Genomic DNA, 13814 nt, shown 5'->3' with positions numbered 1-13814 from the left:
GCCCACAGGGGACTGCAGGTTGAATTCTTCACTCAGTCACCACTTCAACTGGGCAGGGTCAGAGGGTAGAGTGGTATAGGGAGGACAGTCAGGGTGTGAGTGGGGAGATTATAGGAACAGTGGAAACCTGGGCAGGTTGAAGTCAGGAAGAAAGGGGAGTCTTGGCTCTTCCTGTGGCACTTATGTCCTATGTGGTATCAGAGAGTGTGCACCCCACTGTTTAACTTTTCACCTTGCCTGTTCTCCACAAGGGCTTTGTTGGTACTCAGTGGAAACGTGATTTGTGGACAGACCATGCGTCCGAGCCGTAGGAGCTCAATCTCCCTGCTGTGAGGGCACAAAACTGGCTCGATGGGCCCAGGTGCCCAACATGGGACCCAGATAACATGGGCTGTCCAAGTGTTCAGGAAAGAACTATATCTTCTTAGCTGGCTTTTGGCCTCAAGCATCAGTGGCCTAATAAGTACAAGTCTGGAAGAGTCCTATAGAGGTAAACCACAAGAATTAATGAATTTCTGGAATTTCCTTGTTTAGGGATTGTGCATGCTTGTGGCTACTGTGTGTCCACGCTACTTCCTGGTGCACCCATGCTTATCAGTTGTAGACTGGAAAGCTGATTTTCCAAGCAGAGCAACTGGGTTGTTCAGATGAGTGCCATAGCGCCGTGTGTGCTGCTCATTAGGGAGAGAATGACGTTCGCCTGAGTTTGTCTGCAGAGTAGAGTACGTGAGGAGTGGCCTCCTTTGTGTGCCCTAGGATTGTATGCTGGTACGGTCAAAGGGAATGGTAGGGGTCAGAGGTTAGGACAGTGCCCCAGGGCCTCATGTTAACAGACCCTGCCCCTGAAACTATTGGGCTCTGGTTTTAAGCTAATCTTTTTTCTCTAGATCATAGTTTTCTTACCTATAGATAGAGAAGGTGACCCAACGTGTCTGAGTTCTGTGTTGTATGTAACCGAATGACAGAGCCAGGACCAGCTCTGGAACATTGGACTCCAGTCTACTCCTAGATCCTCCTCATAGGATCCCTAACAATAAGACATTGTCCATGTGGGTATGGCCAAAGACCTGGGTTCAACTCCAACTGATAAGAAGTATCTGTTACTAGCTTTGAGGTTTGAGCTGCATTGCTCAACTTCTGAATATTTCCTTTATCTTTAAAATGAAAGTAATACCTATCTTATGGAGCTGCTTTGAAAATTAAAGGGAACTTAGGTAACATCCTTAGCTAGCCCTCACTAAACTTTCAATAAGTGGGTTATAGTAGACATTGTGGTTCATAGTCACGTCACTCATCTAGACCTTAGGGTTCCTTTCTGTAAAACCTGATGGTTGGAACAGTGCTTCTGCAATTCTGCCTTCCCTGAGGCCAGCGGAGAAAAAGCATGTATTTTGAGGGTAGGGCTTGGGTTGTACCCTGAAGCAACTTGCAGAAAGTTAAGCATTCCTTTGCAATCCTATATTTATTTGAGGCAAGTTAATATTCCAGAATGAGGGGGCCTCAGGTATGCCCAGATGGTACCCAGATACACCCCTCTGGGAATAGAGGTGAAACTGGATAGTTTTGAAGGTTCCTCCTAGTTGGGACATTGTAGGTTCTACTGTATGTGAGTCACTTCCACAAAGTACTTGAAGCCATGTCTTACTTTCATCACAGGGGCAAAATATGCAACACTCATAATTTAAGAGAGGAGTCTGAGGGTTTTTGGTCTTTTTTTTTGGCGGGGGGGACAGGGTCTCACTATGCAATTCAGGTTGGCCTTGAGCTCATTCAGGAGGAGAAGTTTATGTTGGCTTAAAGTTTCAGAGGTTGCAGTCAATGGTCAGCAGACCCAAATGCAGAAACCACATGGTGGAAGGTTCTGCAGTGAAGGAAAGCTGCTCAGGTCATGGCAGCCAGGAAGCAGAGAGAAGGGAGGAACTGGAAAGGGAGATACACCCTTCTAGGTCACACCACAATGACCTGCCTTTTCCCACCAAGCCCCACTTTTCAACAGCATACCCAACTTCTGAATACAGGAGTGGCAGAATCCACCAGTGAGTACACTGCCCCCACAATCTATCCAAAAGTCTCATCTCTGAGCACATGAGCATTTAGGGGGACATTGCAGATCCAAACCACAACAAGCCTGTAGCAAAGAACCCTGAGGGAATCTCAGAAAGTCTGGCTCCTTTTGCCTAGCCCCTTCCCCCAGCGGGACATGACAGGACTGGGTGAGAGCACAGCAAGCAGGAGGGAAAGGATTCAGCACACTGGAGCGAGGGGTGCAGAAGGCTGGAAGAGGAGCAGAGCGTGTCTGACTTATGCCCTACAGGAATAAACATGGCTGGTCTGGGATAGCATCCCTCCACCACCCTAGGTAAATTCCAGGAAACGCTGCTCTGTTATTTCTCATCCACACTGGAGGCGTGGCAGAGAGTGCAGAGGATGAGCAGCATGTGGTAACACAGGGCTTGTCACGCCGCCACAGCACCCTCCTGGCAGTTCTGATGCAGCACCCAAGGCTGGGAGAAGGGAGGTAGCCCAGAAAAGGGCTGTACACTTTGAGGAGAATGCAAAGGTTTCTGAGTGGTGCATGGAAAGACAGTGATATCTAACTATTGTGTGAGAATATCTGTCTGTGGGGAAGGACTGCCTACTGGGAATGGTGTCATTCCAGGACAGATTTACCAGAGACTGGTCACTACACATGCATGAGCTGTCCCTCAAGCACAAGGGATTGAAATGACGTCACCCATTCATTTAGGACAAATACCATATATGGGGCATTCCCCGGATAAGGGGTTGACTACTTGAGTCCAGTTTGCACTCATCAGATATCATGACAATCAAATATAAGAGAATACCAACAAATACTGTAAATTTCCTGTTGACATGGTGTTTACTATAAGTAGCTTTAATCTGTGTTTATAAATCCTTCCTGAGCAGAGTACCAAATTGAGCCAGCATTCAGAGTTCAGAAGGACTGGATTCTAGTTCTGTTTCATTAACTATATAGCTTGTATTAGTCAGTTTCATATTATTATAATGAAATCTCTAAGGCACACTAATTTTATAAAGGAAAAAGGCTTATTCAGTTCATGGTTCTGAAGGTTCAGGGTCCAAGATCTGGCTGCCCTATTAGTTTAGCTGCTGGTAAGAGCCTAATGGTGGGTAGTATCACAAGGATGGAAATGAAGATAACAGGAAGAAATCTTGAAATAAAAAGCCAGAGAGTGACTGGAAGGTTGTGCTTACTTTTAACAACTTGTTCTTGGGCAAGCTTAAGGGCCCCACAAGTGTTGCCTCAGTCCCTTCTAAGAGCTGTGCACTACGCCCCACCTCTTAAAGGTCCCACCACCTATCAGCACTGCCACACTAGGACCAAACCCCTAAAACACAAACCCTTGGGGAACACACTCAAACCAGATCCAAATCATAGCATGACATTAGGGAAGGCACTTGGTCCTGGAGCCTCAGATCAATAAAATGGGGGAAGAATACCTCAAGATGTTGTAAAGTTGAAATGAGATCCTTTTTCCCCCTAAAAGTTAACATTTACTCAGTGTATTAGCATTATTCATCTCGTAGAGAAGTATATGGAACATCTTTTTGACAAATGTATTTAAACACTCATTTCAGATATTACAGTGTGGTAAACACTTCCATTCACTGAATGTGTAATATTAACAGCATGAAGCAAGTTTAATTAGGAAAGCATATTGTGAATTGTTAAATCAGTAGCTAGATTCCCCCCACCCTAATTCTAGGGGTTGAACCTGTGATGCTAGGTAAGCCTTCTATCACTGAGCTGCACCCCCAGCCTCTACATGTTAATTTTAGGTAACTTTTGGTGGCATTAGCAATAAACTTGCTCTTCTCTGGGCCTTCCACAACCAAGTCTTGATCAACTTTATGACTGTTTTTCAAAACAACTCTCGATACATTACTTTACCAGATGACTTTATTTACTTTTATATCCATACACTCAGCTCAGCTCTATACTTGAGGACTCACCCACTTAGATTGCTGTAATCTGTTCTCTGTGCCTCACAAACATTAGTGGTCCTTGTCCTGATCTTTAAGGATACTTTGGCCCACTCATTCTCTGCCTTGGTTTCCTCGTCCATAAAATGAAAGACTACACTAAATGATTAAGTCTCCCTCCATCCCAGACATTTGGCAATCCAACCACATTCTGGCATGTCAACAGTAAACCAGAATTTGGGTAGAGAGGAGCAATACATATTGTCTAATGAATCACAAGTAACTGATAAAAATCAATTCATTTAAAGGATGAAGTAATATATTCTTCATGATTGCTGTCATACCTAAATAAATTAGAAGATTCAAGTGAAATATGATACTCAGAGTCTTCATTGTATTAAACTGACTTATCAGTTATAATAATATAGTGCTTTGTAATGGGGATACATTCTAAGAAATGTGTCGGGTAATTTGGTCATTGTGCCAACATCATAGAATATACTGAGATAGTAAAGCCTATTATCCTCTAGGCTATACGATATTGATATATTAACCTATTACTCCTAGGCTTGTTATGGTTTGGATCTAAAATGTCCCCCAAAACTCTCATGCATGAGGAGATGGGGCTTTTGAAAAATTGATTTGATTATGAGGCTGCTACAATGATTAATAGATTAATCCACTAACAAATTCAGCAGCTGAGTATGCTGTTAGGAGGTGGGGTCTGGTTAGAGGTGGGTCACTTGGGACATAACCTGGAAGGGTGTATCTCCCTCCCTGGCTCCTCCCTTCTCTCTCTGCTTCCTGGCCACCAGGGTACAAGCAGCTTTCCTCTGCTCAAATCCTTCCATTACACCATTTTTGCCTTAAAGGCTGTCAAGCATGAACTGAAACTTCTAAATCTGTGAATAAAAATAAAATTCTCCTTCTTCAAGCTGTGGTTGTTGAGTATTGTTTCAACAACAAGAATGTGACTAAGACAGATTTGGGTTTCAAGGATGCCATTGGCAGTTGGACTGAAAGCCATGTGTGTTATGCTTTGGCTGAAAATTTGTCTACATTTAGCCCATATCCTGAGACTTTGAGAGAGATTGAGATTAAGGGCAGTGGACTAATTAATCTGGTGGAGGAAATCTAAAGGCAGCCCAATGTTTAGGCTGTGGCATGAGTACTCCTGGCTGCTTTGAGCCAGGTTTACAGTGAGAATGAGGGGCAAATCCCTCTTTAAAATGTTTGGAGTTTTGCCAGAAAGGAAGTGTTTACAAAGTTGGGGCAAACAATAGTGTTGTTGTTGAAAATATTAGCATTAAAAAGAAGCCAAGTACTTTACATTAAGACAATGCCTTGAGGGAATCTCAGGAATCAGCAAAATCCCACCCTTTATTGGCTCAAGGATATAAAAGAAATAGCAAAGGTAAGCTTTGCTTTGAGAAGAGAGCCTGAGGGTGCCCCGCTCCAGGAGGACCACCTAAGGAATTTGTTCCCTAGGATTCCTTTCACAATGCTCAGCCATTCTGGCATTCAGAACCCCCTGCAGCTATGATGTAAGGGGACTGCTGTTCAAGCAGGTAGCAAACCTTGACATCATTCTGTGGCACGGGTTTTCCAGGCATGCAGAATACAAGAGTTGTGGAGTCAAAGAGGCTTCTACCCAAAATTTAGAAGCAGGTCTTGGAGGCCAGACAGTATGCCTCTGAGAGGGTAGTGTGTGAAGCCTAAAATGCAGTGGAGAGCCTAGGAAGGTAGAAAAGCCAGGAATGTGGGATATCTAAGGAAAGCTGTGGTCAGTGAGCAGAGCCAACCCAAGAGAGAGGCCATGAGGGCTGCAACCAGCAATGCCATGGGTCAGGGTTGTCAAAGCCCTTGGGAGTTCACCTCTTGCCACAACTTGCCCCAAGCTGCAGGACATGGAACTACAGGATTTTGTTCACACTGCTGTGAACTTGGCTCCATTCATTTCTTTATGAATGCTAATGATGGCAAACCTTTTAGAGCTTTTGGTGTTAACAAATAGCCAGCTAAGGCATACATGCTATAGGTTCACCATTGCTGCCCTATGCCACTGTAGGTTGGAAGTATTTAACTTTCTTTTTCATTTTTACAGTGTTCACAGCTAGGAGGTTACCTTGAGTCTCACAGGAGACTTTGGATTTTGACTTTGTAGCAATGCTGGAACAGTTAAAACTTTGGTGACTCTCAGCGTTAGGCTAAGAGAATTGCAGAAAGGGAATCGCATGAGTTTTTTGGGGCCGGGACAGAATGGAATAGTTTATATCTAGAATATTATTCCAAACTCTCATGCTTTTAGAGATAGGGTTTTTAGAGATGGGTGATTGTATCATGGGGATGCTATTACTGACTTGCTTAGGGGGTGGGTCACTGGGGGGGGGTGCATGACCTGGAAGGATCTGTTCTTCTCTTCAGCCCTTTCCTTCTCTTCCTGCTTCCTGGCTGCCAGGACATAAGCAGCCTTCACTGGCACCAGGCCCTTCCACCATGCTGTTTCTGTGTGGGAGTCAGCCAACCTGGACTGAAGTTGTGGGGTAGTTTGTCTCGCAACAAGAAAGTAAGACATGTTGTGATGAACAAACAGCAAGAGATTAAATCAAGCATAACAGAAAATGATGCAAGCAAGAGACATGGTAGTGCCAGATGTGGTGGTACACATGAGTCGGCAGGGTTACAAGTTTGAGGACAGATGTGGGCAACTTACCAAGATCTTGCCTCATAATAAAATAAAAAGGACTGGGTATGTAGCTCAGTGGTAGAGTCTTTGCTGGGCATACACAAGGTCTTAAGTTCAGTCTTGCATGAAAAAGAAAAAAGATTGAGAGAGACATAAACAAAGAATGAGAGTGAGAAAGAGATGGTAAACAAGGGATATGAGGCAATACTTGTAAAAAATATGTAAGTAGGAGCACACCCTAATGGTAAGATATAAATACACAAACCAGTAATATAGTCCTTTCTGTCAAGTGCTGCACATAATTTTATGTGCTGTGCTTTCATGTGACTGGCAGTGGAGCAGGTTTGTTTATACGAGCAGCACCACGAACACATGAATCAGGCAGTGTACTGTGATGTTGCAGTGGGTAGAGTGTCAGTAGGTGATAGGAATGTTTCAGCTTCATTATAATCTTACCGTTATTAGACAGGCAGTCCTTTTGTGTCCAAAATGACCTTACGTGCCACAGGACTGTAGTTACCATTTGTTGAGTGCTTGCTATGTTCTAGACTGTTAGAAATGATTTTACTGTTACAGTTACAATGTATTGGCACTTTTTGAATATCAGCTTTGTATTCGATACTTGAAGTTGCCTCTAATCACACACCCTACAAAATAGATTTGCAGACAGGGAAACTGAGATTTACAAATATTAAGCAAGTCACCAGTGTCATCCAGCAGAGTGAAAGAGGCATAGTTCAAATCCAAGCACATGTGACAACAAAGCCTACGGTGTGATCATTCCAGCAAAGTCCACTGCCTTGAAGTTACCAGCTAACTTACTTTTCAGCTGTAGCTTTATTCATAGTGTGGTCTGGGCCTGTGGTGACTCCAGCTGTGTTTATCATTTAGTTCTGACTCTGTGCTGGGATAAAACGTCTCTAGCATAGGCAGCCAACTGAAGACTATGTGGAGGAAAACCACCTGGCGTTCACACCTCCCCTCCTCTGCCACGCAGAGACGCACGATTGATTCCCTCCTCGTCCACTTCTCTACACACTTGCCACGTCTCTCATTGCTAACCAGGGCTGGGAAGAACAGGGGAAAATCTAGGACACTGTTTGCCAGGCCTTGGGTTTCGGCCAGAGGTGGCAGATTGTATCCATGGGAGTAATTAGAAAACAACTGCAAATTTGCATCTCCATGCTGGAACTGGAAGAATCCATCAACCAGATTGCTCTTGCCTCAGTGCTTTTCTTTGCTGTGACCGAGGAGGATTTGGAAAAGAAGTACCCCAGACCTCTCAGGATGGGACACTAGATTCTACCATGGATGTGCTGGGTAATGGAGACTGCCTCTCCAGCAGGAACTGTGGACCATGTGGCTGGTGGCAGTCTTCACTTTTCTTGGTGTCCGCGTCACTGTAGCCCTCAGTAGGTCTGCAGTGCTTCCTGTTCCCCTCTTCCTGGGAGACCGGAAAGCCTGAGGCTGTCACATATAAAACAGAGTGCCTGTAGAAGCACCTTCCTCCTTCCTCCTCTGCCACCAAAATAATGTTCCAGGAGAAGCAGGCCTTGGAAACTGGCATCTCCTGTAAACTGGGTGGGAGGATCAGAGACCTCGTGCAGGAGCCAGGCTTGGGCACGCGCTCACAGTTGCCTGTATTCCTGTCCTCATGACCCAGGGACCCTTCTTGCTCAGTGTCCTTTGTATCTGTCCCTTCAACTCATACCTGTGGAGCTAGCTCCCTGCAGAAAGCAGAGAAGCAGCACATATTCGGGCCAGCCCAGGGAGGAGTAGGACCTTCAGCCAGTCGGTAGCTCCAGTTCTGGTGCACCTTCAAGTAAGCAAGTGATCAGCTGGGTCGGAGGCTCATTCCTTCCTGGGCCATCTTTTCCTAGGGCTTTTCCAGGTGTTCCTAATGACCGGCATTCAGGAGTAGGGGGCAGGGCAGCGTCCTGACACAGAGGTGAGAGGTGACCTTCTCCTTACTCTTCCCTCACCTTTCTGGGTCTCCCTTCTGTCCTTTGGCTCCACAACACCAACAGATGTCTAGACTTACCTGCTAGCCCCCCACTTTTTGGCCCCCAAACTCCCCTAAGGTTCCTGTCTCACAGTGACTCAAATTATTAAATTCTGGTGGAATGGGAGGAGAAGTGTAGGAGTTCATCTTGACCTAATTACAGTCATCTCGGGCATAACCACTGTTTTGCTTACAGGTGATCCTGGCATGCATTCTAAACACCACTGGATAAACATTGCCATTAAGGGAGTTAGCAAGTGTTTGTTGCCGTGCATGGACTGTTTCCATGTTAATAGCTTTTAAGAAAGGCCTGGTACACCCAGTACATTCTGGTTGGCTGTGGCCCACCTTAGCATATGTATGAACCCCTTCCTGTGCCTTGGCGTTGTGGGGATGTGGGGGTCCTCAGCCTTACCATCACCCGAGACACACTTCTACCCCAGAGTCCCTAACTGCACTTGGTGGAATGCTGGGTTCATTTATCTTTTCATTTCTTTGGTCTCTCAGCACTTTCTGCCTTTAGCAGCCAGTTCGTGGGTCCTAGGGGCACTGACCCCCCTGTGCTCTTCCACCCTCTGGCGCTGACACCTGATTTTCCTTCTTGGTCCAGACTCCCTCATATTCTGACCTTCTGACAGAAATTTTAAAAGACTAAGAACATTAACAGTAACAGCTCCACGGATGGAGGTTCTGTGCCAGAGACTGGTCTGCGGCTGCTCTTAACGTCTGTCGCTAGTCCTCGTCACAGCGCTGCAGGTGGGGAGGCGTTAGTAGTAGCCTCATTTTGCAGAGGAGCAAACTAAGGCTTTTCAGAGATTGTCACTTGCCTCTGGCCACATAGGTGAGCAGTGGAGAAAGCAGCTCTTTGTCCCTCCTTGGGATCCTGGCATAGAAGCCACGGGACGGCTCCTCCTCCCCAGGTCTGGTCCCGGGCTCCCAGGACAGAAGGAATGGCTACTGCTGCTCAAACACCCTGCTGGCCTCAGGCCCCCTGAGAACGGAGATGCCAGGGAGAGAGGATGCATGGTATTTGAGAAGGGGGTGCTGTGGTAGGGGCTCAAGAAACCTGCTTGACACCCCAGACCTCCTTCTGTAGAGAGATACGTGTTAACAAAATGCACACACTTTAGGATTGTTGTTACAGCGTCCGATTTGCTAATTCAGTGCCAATTCAGCTTCTGGGCCTGGCTCTGGTTTCTTTGGCGTGTGACTGTCACTGCAGAGAGCTGTGCTCGGCCTCTTCTCATCTCCTCCCAAATGAGGCTGAGTCCTCGCAGGCAGGCAGGCAGGCCGGCAAGCCTCACCCTTCTCACTGTGAGCACACAGGTGGGTGTGTTTGATTTGATCAGTGTGTGTGTGTGTGTGTGTGTGTGTGTGTGTGTGTGAGAAAGAGAGCGATTCCCTCTTAAGAAAATTTAAAAATAACTCTGCTAAAGATATGGCACTCAGCCTTGTGCTGCCCAGCAGACGTGGCCCTCCCGCCCATAGTGTGCTACTCTGCTGATGTGGTCTGGTTGGCATGGGCAGCTCCCAGCTCCTCCCTTTATGTGTTTTCCAAGAGGAAAGGCCCAGAAAGCCACCGGGTGGGAGAGGCTGCCTGGTGGCTGCAGGAAGAACTCAGCTGTGGATGACAAAACAGGCATGGGCTGCCTTTGCATACCTTCATTTGAGCACCAGGTGCTAGATGCAAGTTGCTCAGGGATGGTGGCAGGAAATCCAGAGAGTATATCGAGGGCAGGGTATAATTAGGCCCACTTCACAGACAGGAAGACTGAGAAGCCCAGAGCAGAAAGGATGCGTGGGTTACAGGCCAAGCTTAGAGCTAGGATAGGCACTATGTGTCTGGAGCCAAATATCAATGGGATGCCTCCCTGGCGTCTCCGAAAACCAGATACCAATAGGAGGCTAGGGGCTGGGGATTTAGCTCAGCGGCAAAGCGCCTGCCTGGCAAGCGCAAGGTCGTGAGTTCGGTTCCCGGTACCAGAGAAAAACCAAAAAAAAAAAAAAAGAAACCAATAGGAGGCTAGATTTGTTATCCTTGTGACCTGTTCACCTCCTCCTTTTCTTATGATCTCTAACATTCATGATATTCCCTATGCAACAAAATTAAATGGTGTCATAGTTGAAAGTGATAGTGGCTGCCCATTAGGAAAAAAAGGTTAAAGCCCTCCTGCTCTCTGTAGGTGGTGATAAGACAGCAACAGACCTTTTGAGGTAAGGCCCAGTCATTCCTCCCAATGAGTCTGACCCATCATTTCTAAAAGATACCTATAAGCCTCCTTATCACTGCCTATCTAAATTGAAAGGCCTTCCGTAATCCAGAGAAAGATGGACTGCTCAAAGTGCAACTATAAACATATAATTTTAAATGCAATACAGGTGCTCCCCAGAGGATCCCCAAGGTGCTAAACGATCCCAGGAAAAGACATTCTTTACATGATCACTTTTGTTGCCTAGACCCTTTCTTCATATCCTCAACCCTTATAAATCTGTTTCTCTCTTTGACAGCACAATTCCTTTTCGGGGAAATTTGCTCACCTGCTGTCCCCCTCCACAGTTTATGCTGGTCTAAATAAACTCTATTCTTTTTTCCGTCCCTTGCTTATTCTTTTACTTCCTGCCATCTCACGTGGCAGAAGTGATCTTTTATATTTCTTGATTCAACTCTATCCGTTCATGCATCTGAATTTACCGAGAACTTATCATGCACTCATCAGTATTCTGGGCTTTGGGGAAACAGTAGTGAATGAGACACAGAAGGGCTAAGTCCTGGTGTAGCTCAGGTTCCACTCGGGGACACAGATGTTCATCAGATTGCGCTGGTTTCTACCCACACTCACCAAGGCTGAGCAGCAGTGCTGCTTTGGTTTCTTCCTTTGTTAGCCATAAACTACTGGGACATCTCCATGAGCAAGGCCTTCAAGAGGCCAGGTGTGCATTCAGTCCGGGCCAAGGCTTAACCAACTTTCAAAGTATTTTCATCAACGTCTGCCTCAGGCTGCATATCTCTTGCCCAGCTGTTGTCTCTGGAAAAAAAAAATGAAGTTAAGTTCGATTCACCCTCTTCCTCATTTGTCCCCTGTGTTAGTTACTTTTTTCTCATTGCTGAGACAAGATAGCCAACACCCAAAGTTGAAAGGAGACAGGTTTATTTAACTCACAGTTTGTGGAGGTTTCAGTCCATAATTGGCTGGCTTCCAGGCAGCGTGGCACATGGTGGACGGCAGCAGTTTATCATGGCAGAAAACAGCAAAAGCAAAAAGCTCGAGCAAAAAAGGGAAACAAGCTTCTTTCTGCCCCTTTTGTCTTATCCAGTTGCTGGGATTGGAGGGGTGTCAATCCAGTCAGTGGGCTGATTCAGCAATCATCCAGCCTTAATCCCAGCATTGTACTATGAATCAATCACAAACTCTAGATTCAGCTGGCTCTGAAAAAGTCTGCCCTCATGACTGCATGAGGCTTTGGAGGGACATTTAGACACAAACCATAACATCCCTAAAGCTGTGAACCACTCCTTATAAAACCGTGTTTCCCTTTCCACTTGTATATTTTAAAGACAGAAGTGCTGGGTGCAGTGGCATGTGTCTGTAATTCCAGCTATTGGGGAGGCTGATGCAGAAGGATCTGGAGTTTGGGCCAACCTGGGCAACTTAGTGAGAGCTTGTCCCTAAATTTAATTAAATTATTAAATTATAAATAAAGAACAGAATGAAAGTGGATGGTAACAGAGAAAGCTAGGAGACTGGCAAAAGTAGGCTTCTTAAAGAACTCCCTGGAGATTCTTGGGAGTCCTTGAGACTGTTTTGCAGCCCAGCTAGTCATTGAATTGCCCAAGTGGGACTCAAATTTGTGATTTTCCTGCCTCAGCCTCCCTGAGTGCCAGGATTACAGGCTTGAGCTATGCTTTTTCACTTTTATTATCTCTCTGTACTGTGGTGTTTTCCAGCAGCTGCAAATTCTGTCATGTCCCAGTGAACTACCAGCAGATGCAGATATGATAATCTAGCTGCCTTCTAATAGGCCAGGGTGGGGCTGTATAGGTCAGGAAGGGTACTTGCAAAACATGAACAAGGCCCTGGGTTCAGCCCCCAAAACATTAAAAAATTGCAAAGCTGAACAACTGATCTTACTACATATTTTTATTTCAGGAAATACATTTTTTCTTTTAAAAATGCTTATGTTGCTGGGCATGTTGATGTAAGCTTGTAATCTTAGCTATCTGGAAGTCTGAGGCAGGAGGATCACTTGAGCCCAGGAGTTTGAGAACAGCTTGAACATAGTGAGACCCTGTCTCAAAAAGAAAAATTGTGTTAACATATAGGCTTATTATTGATGTTTGTAAATTGATATTTCACTTAATTTCTAATACACTAATTTGTTTGGGTTTTTAAAATTTTTTTTATTAGTGCGTAGTTGTAGTACATAGTGCATTTAATTTTTTTATTAATGCATATTGGTAGTACATAGTACATTCATCATGGGGAAGTGGTACGTGTGTGTAATACATCTCAATTCTTTTCTTCATCCCTATCCCTTTTTTCCCTCCCCGCCACCATCTCTTGGTCCCCTTCCCATATGCAAAAGATCTATCTTCCTATTTTATTTTGTTCTTTACTTATATTTGGGTTTCTCATATAAGGAAACCATGAAATGTTTAAGCTTGTGTGTCTGATTTGTTTCACTTAATATTATAGTCTCAAGGTGCATTTTCCATTTTCCTACGAATAACTCATGTTTATTCTTCTTTATGACAGAGTAGTACTCCACCGTAATACGCTAATTTGTAATACACATTTTTGGGCAGTACTGGGAATTGAACCCAGGGCTCTCACACTGAGCTACGGCTCTAGCCCTTTTTAGTTTTTATTTTGAGACAAGGCCTCATTGTATCACAGAGTTTCCCAGCCTAGGCTCAGACTTGTGATCTTCTTGCCATAAGCCCAGAGTGCTAGGATTACAGATGTGCACCACCATGTCTGATTTAATATACTAAACTTTGTGAGCAGCAGCTTACAAACAAAAACTTTTTGGGGTCCTTAATAACTTTGAGGGGCATAAAGAGGTTCTGACACCAAAAATGTTGGAGGACTACTGAGCTGCAGGATTGGGCATCCCCTAAGACAATCCAACATTCAGGCGAGCTTAAATTCATGTCATTCC

At 45.2% G+C, this 13814-nt stretch overlaps 1 protein-coding gene across 2 annotated transcripts in view; it reads left to right on the top strand.

Moving 5' to 3' along the window:
- Nucleotides 1–13814, top strand: part of Mylk (myosin light chain kinase) — a 248001-nt gene that overhangs the window by 54956 nt on the left and 179231 nt on the right. The window lies entirely within an intron of this gene.

The sequence above is a fragment of the Chinchilla lanigera genome, unplaced genomic scaffold (assembly GCF_000276665.1).
Source record: "Chinchilla lanigera isolate Chin_1 unplaced genomic scaffold, ChiLan1.0 scaffold00026, whole genome shotgun sequence".
NCBI classification, from domain to species: Eukaryota; Metazoa; Chordata; class Mammalia; order Rodentia; family Chinchillidae; genus Chinchilla; species Chinchilla lanigera.
The sequence above is the reverse complement of the archived record's forward strand: the minus strand, read 5'-3'. Positions and strand labels throughout refer to the sequence as shown.